The sequence below is a fragment of the Atta colombica genome, unplaced genomic scaffold (assembly GCF_001594045.1).
Source record: "Atta colombica isolate Treedump-2 unplaced genomic scaffold, Acol1.0 scaffold55, whole genome shotgun sequence".
NCBI lineage: Eukaryota > Metazoa > Arthropoda > Insecta > Hymenoptera > Formicidae > Atta > Atta colombica.
In genome coordinates, this window is record NW_017259545.1 from 1,993,683 (window position 1) to 2,000,559 (window position 6,877).

The 6,877-nt window shown below is 33.1% G+C and overlaps 1 protein-coding gene across 2 annotated transcripts in view; it reads left to right on the forward strand.

The window, feature by feature from the left end:
- The window catches only part of LOC108691908 (carbonic anhydrase-related protein 10), a 166,477-nt gene that overhangs the window by 64,449 nt on the left and 95,151 nt on the right, over nt 1–6,877 (forward strand). The gene's annotated exons all lie outside the window — the stretch shown is intronic.

The following is a 6,877-nucleotide window of genomic DNA, read 5'->3' on the forward strand; positions in this document are numbered from 1 at the left end:
GGCGCAAAGTTCATTTACACTTTTGTGCTGCTTCAATTTGAATTTATCCGTTTATACGGGGGGTGGCTCTCTATGCAAAAAGGGTCCTTAGCTGTGTGCGCCTGCCGTTATAAAGACGTATGGATGAATATGCATGTATTCAGATCACGAGTGTGGTAATATGGTAACGCGCGCGCTGTGCTGTAATAGAAGAATAAGTATTAGAAAATTAGCCGGAGCCGGATGATCTCTCTCATTCCGCTTCCACGTCACGTCGTTCAAGGTGCCCGGTAATTTCGCGCGCCCTGTATACGAATAGAATTACATGGAATTATCACATTTCGGGATCACTGGTACGCCGACTGTATCGATTAATCCGTAATGAATATCGGAATCCTTTCGACGTGAGATTTGCTCCTATTTTTGAAAAAAGCATTTACATCAATACATGCGTATTAAGATTAGGCTTCCAATAGGAATTTCCAAGTGGAATTTCATGAGATCAATATTAAAACAGATTTATGCAGGTTAAATTTATCCCTTTGACAGGAAGAGTTTCTTAGGTTGGTATTCATAATCCGTTCTTATTTTAATATCGTCTTAACTCTTTAGTGTTATATTCCATAGAATATGTATCTTTTTGTCATGTATTTATTATATTGGATATTGTGAAAAATCGCATGAAAATGAACATATTCTAAAACATTTTTCAATTGAAACATCGAACATTAAGGAATAAAACATTAATAAGTTTATAATATATTTTATTAATTTTTGGATCGTATTGATATAAACAAAATTTTATTTTTAAATTTTTCCAAAATAAAGAGGATCGGTTTTTGCTTCTTAAAATATCTTATTAAAAACCTATTTGATAATGTAATAGAGATGGAAAGTGTAATCCTAAATTTTTCCACATTTTTTGAAAGCATAGAATAGTAAAAAAGATTTAGATTGGGCGGAGGAAGTAAAACTATGATTGCAGTCGGAAGTCTTATTTAATACAAAAGTATATTATATTATAGCATAGTAAAAAAAACCTCATATGGAGTACGTCACATGGAGAGTGGCACCAAAGGGTTAAGTACTATCTTAAGATGCTTCAGAGGCTTGTTTGTATCCCATCGTGAAATTCCCATTAGTATTTCAAAAATATTTCGTGCGCTATGCACTTGATCGTGGAATAACTTGGCCGTGATACGGTCTACAGTTGGTTAGTTATAGACTTATTTGATATGCCCCGTGATAAAAGAAAGAGGCACAGACGATAGTATCTGCACCGTTATTTGCCCAATCTTATCTTGCGAAACGGCGCGCCGGCATTTGTGGACTGTAATTTCGTATGGCTCCGCGATCAATTTTAATGTTTAATCAGTATCTGGCTCACATGCCTTTCATTTATATCACGAAATATTTACTTAAATTATCCGAACCGCGATGCTTTAACACACCCTCGCGTGCGTCAGTTCGGCACTGTGGATAACCCGCGGTGTTCCAACCCCGCCAGCCCGCACTTTCGATCCGTGATTCAATTTTGTTTCACTTTGTTCACTACACACACGTTACGTGTCTCCGTTCGCGCCTGACCCGAAATTAATTTAGCGCAAACACTTCCCCCTGATTCGACAATATCGCCTATCCTATCGCCTATCGTGGGCGCTTGGAAAATTGGCTTACTTCGTAGTATCGTTCGCGGTTAAAAATCGAACGAGAAGCCTATTCAATGGGATCAATTCATCGACAGGAAGGAGTCACGTTTATTTGAGAATGCTTACATTAACATGCATGATAAAAAAAATTCATAATCTTATATTAAAAAGGAACGATTAAGTTTTTTATATCTTAAGGCATTAAAATGAAGTACTGATTATTCCTGTAGATCTAAATTTTTCTCCGATCAATTTCCGCGTCGCGTATTTCTTGCGGAATCTCCGGCAGCGACACGTGACATAAATTATTGAAACCTTCAAGGGAAAATTATTCTATCGGCCTCTTTTTAGATAGAACCGAGGTCCGATACATGTGTCAGGATACGCATATTTGTTTTTCCGATGGGAAAAGGGAACGAGAAAGCGGCGTAATAGTAAGGAGAGCGCGACAGAATAGGCGGTACTATCGATTCCACGTGTAATAAGAGTAACAATTTACCGAATGTAGGAGGACTGTGTGAGTGCGCTCGCACCTGCCGGTACGGATATACTCTTACTGTGAGACGGACGAGAATTGGCGTAAGCGTTACCTCGAGGCAACGTTCCCTTTAATTCGCTCGCAATTTCCATGTAGCCGTATACGAATCCGGTGCATGCGAGACCGCCCTTGGGCACGTTCTTGCAGTCGCCAGGTTTTCATTGCATATATAATTGCATAATTTGTCCTTGGACAACTGCAAACTAATCTCTTTCTCTCTCCTTTTTTGCTTCCCATTTCTCTCTCTCTCTCTCTCTCTCTCTCTTTCTTTCTCTCTCTCTATTTTTGTTCAGAGAGTTTTCGCGTAACGTTTTATTCGGAAATGCTGTCCACAGCACTCGTAACAATATTTATCTTTTAACTGTTATTTCAGTTTATTTCTTGCACTGAAAGTATATAATGCGCAAACTGGATTGTTATGTATTGTGCGAAATATTGTAATATGGATTGTTGCGTTACTTGTCTGACGATCATAACATCTTTAACGTTTATATTAAAAAAAACTAATACTAAAATTAAAATTCTTGTATTTTAATTTAATCTAAAGCTGTAATAACTTTATAGTGTGATATTACTATTATTAAAAAATTTATACATATAAATTATGATGGCCTTTGATACACTTTGTGAATAACGAAATAATTATAAAAATAGGCAGAATATCAAGAGTGATATTTGAATGATTTTTATTATATGTATTTAAGTAATTTATGATTTATTTTTTGTACATTTCTATTTATTTTTTTTAAATACAAATTTATTTTGTAATTATAAGAGAAATTTTAACGGATTTTCTGCGCAAAAATAAATTCCGACACATTCAGTTTAAGCGGTTGGTTAAATTTATTCTTAGAATATTTGCTATGCGCCTTGGTCTTTCCGCAGTTAGCATGAAAAGATAATCAGGGAAATGTTTCGCATCTGCATTATTATACAACATAATGTTGCGTTTATAATGCAACTAAAGCAAGATACGAAAACGAGAAAAGGATAAAGAATAAGACAATAAAAAAGGAAAGAACTACAAGAAAAAGCGAAGTGAGATTCACTTGTAGCATCTCGCTGCCACTTAATGTAAGTAGTATAATTAGAAACAAGTCAAGCATTGACTTGTGCATTAGAGGTCTTCGTGTATTTTCGAATATGTTACAGATTGTACACTATTATAAGAAATATTAAAGGAACAATAGTAACCCAATCCCTTAAGTTAAATGCAAATAGATGAAGAAGACTATATTGGTCAAAGCTGATATCTAATAATATTTTTGTATATCTAATAAAATTTTATAATTTTAACTTTAAGCAAATTGAGCGCCAATTATCTATTGATTTTGAAACACAGTTATAAACTAAAGTTGGAATACATAATATTCCAAATTAAATTATGCAACAAGCAATTTAACCCTTTGAAGACTGCACCTTTCTAACATATGAAAGATCATGTTGTTTTTTAAAGATCGTGGTCGTTGAATTTGATTTTAATTTTAGAATTTAAAAATTTAAATTTCAAATAATCTGATTATAAATAATCTGATTATTGTGAAACTCCGTTTTATGAGATTTTTGATATTTTTTTTTGAGTTTGAATGTGCAATCTGAAAAAATTAAATTCCAAAAGGTAATAACTATATAAGGCGGTTTTTGTTAGAATTCATAATCAGAATTTGTGAAAGTCAATTTGGAAATCAGTACTAACTGTTTATATAGCATTGATGAACTTCAAATACTAATTCAACCTGTAATGATATTAATCTTTGGGTTAAATAATATTTTGTTATTTTTAACTTTTATGTGTCAAAATGTAAATCAATCCATTTTTGTGATTGTAGTTTCAAAATAAGCAATATAGAAATATGCAAGAAATATAATAAATTAAATTTTAGTCAAATTTAGTATACATTTTCTGAAATTTTAATCTGATTAAATTATCTTATTGTTTTAATTAAATTAAAAGTATAGAATAAGAGCAGTGACAAGAAATTATTAAAAATAGCTCAAATTGAGTAAATTTGGCATTATATAAATTGAATAGTGTAACATCGAAAATCTCTCATTTTTTCTCATATTATTAAAAGAAGATTCTCAGGTGCGACTGAATCGCGAAACAAAAAAAAGTTTTATGATTGCCAATACGAAAGTATTTTCCTAATGATATGTGAGTTTTGCATTATCGTAGGTGATATTTCTTTGCGCTATGTTAGATATAAGTATTTAGAATGTCATTTACGATCGTTTGTGTGAAAGGATGTGAGATCCAAATCTGATAAATATTATCGGATAATCGAAATGACGCCAGCAAGAAGCATCTTGTAAATGTATTTTCGTATATGCAAATCAATGTATTAATGATAACTTCGGTGGACTTCAGTCCATCTGATGAAATTATCGATTTGTCATCTTCATAAAACAATATATGTATCAGATATCTATACTGCTAGGTATTTACACTACTGCACAAAATTGAATAGAAAAAGTTTGCTGCTATAGAAGAATCAACTGCAAGTTCTCATCATAATTCTCATCGTAAAATTAGCTCTCTGTAAATATATATTTTTTTTCGTATGCATCGAGTGTCGCGTCAGAACAGTCTGAATATAAAACGTGCGATGAATGATGGAATGTTCTCTGCTGAGAAAACAAGTCTTCCGCAAATGAAATATTCAAATTAGAATTATTGGGCGACGTTGTCCTAAAATATCCACCGAAGAAAATGTTACGGTCGAAACTTGAACGGAGTTACGAGGCTAATAAATCTTTTTATTGTGTTCATCTATTTTATCTGAAAATCGAGTTGAAACTGTTGCTTTGATAAAAAAATATTATTTATTGAGGAACAACTAAATGTATCATTCATCAAAATATTAGATTAATTTGATTATAATTTTGTTATCAAAATGAATAACTATTATTTACAATACTGTCATCTAGTTTTGCGATTATCCGATCTAATTATCTGATGATGCTTAATATTAAAAATTAAGATAAAAATTTTTAAATGAGCGGTTATTATTAACCATTTTTATTTTTTATATTAATTATATTTCTTACATAGAAAATAAGAATAAACAATTTCTTTAATTGTATCAATAATTATAAAGTACACTATTATTTTTGTAATTTTTCGCCTAATATAAAAATTTTTATATAATTAGAGATAAAAGTACTAATTTAAAAAAAAACGCATAATTTTACATATTTCTACTATAAATTGTGTAATTTTTACACATATTATTTATGTATTTTTGCATACCTTTTTATAGGTTAGAGTAGCTCACTGTCACTATATTGTAGTAAGTCTTCTCTATCCTGTATCATCCTATAAATTTCGCAATTGTAGAAAATGATAGATATAGTCTCATGGAATCTCAGTATACTGCTAATTTTCAATATATAGTTATTTACGTTGCTTACACTTCAATTTAGTTCACAGTCGCATTAAAAAATTCTCTAATCTCTTCCGGAATTTTAAACAAAAATATTTGGAAAAATCTGGGAATTCTTGGAATTTTTTAATTATATATGCATCTTACAGTATACATATATTTTTATAAAATTTTAATAAACATCCAAACATGTTTGGAGAATCATCATTACCTAAATATCGTATTCGATTTGTCCGCGGTTTGTTTTTGGTTCGATCCTAACGTCGGGTTCAAGATTTGTCGCGTGCAATATTCGAGCTGATAATATCATCCGTCGAAGCATGACAATGACAGGCGTCGATTATGCACGATGCGCATAAGCCGCTCACGATTGTCGATCCGCCACCGCGTATTCCATTTGTACTCGTGCTTGACAGCCAAAGTTCACACGTACTCTCACCTCACGTACGTAAGGAACCTGATTTCACGTGACGACAGCGCATCAATTCTCGCCGGTCATAACACGCGAGCGCGATGGCAGATTTCGATACTTGTAAAATGGTTTTCTTCACGCTACAGAGGTCCAGGGATTTTCCTATGACGTTTTCAGATATAAGTCATTTATCTCGAACGGGAGCTCAATTTGGATGTAAATTCGCCGAGATCGAAATATCTCATTAATTTATATTCGCATCTCGTTCAGTTTCTTTGATGATGTTTCTTTGTAAATCCCAGAATTATTGCACAAAATTGCCAAACATCCTGCAGATTGTGCGGAGATTGATATTTAATCGCGCAGTTACGAGAACGTGCGATCCTATTAAGGTGTATACTATACAGTCGCGGTCAATAATTCCTATTTGCTTGGATTTAACCGCGTTTTAAATAAATATACCTAACTTCAAGCATCACGCATCATATCTGTGGATATTATAACTCGTAAATTCGAATGTAATTGTACTCAACAATCACGGCGTATGTACAAATATTTACTATTAGATACGATGCGTTTGCCTGAAATGCAGTTAACATCAAGCGAAAAGGCATTATTGACCGCGAGTGTACAATCAGCGAGTATGTGTGCTGTGTTGCACGTCGTACACACGGATAAACATGTGGCGCGTCAGATATTATAGACATGAGTCGGTTAGTCTGTAACGGCCAATGGATCATGAACGCTGAAACGGAGTACATGCCTATAAATATATCACTCGTGGAACTGAGAAGAGAAACGCCGATGAGAAACATCGAGATTGACAATAGAAAGGGAGAGAGGGAGAAATTAAAAGAGAAACAGAGAGAGAGAGAGAGAGAGAGAGAGAGAGAGAGAGAGAGAGAGAGAGAGAGAG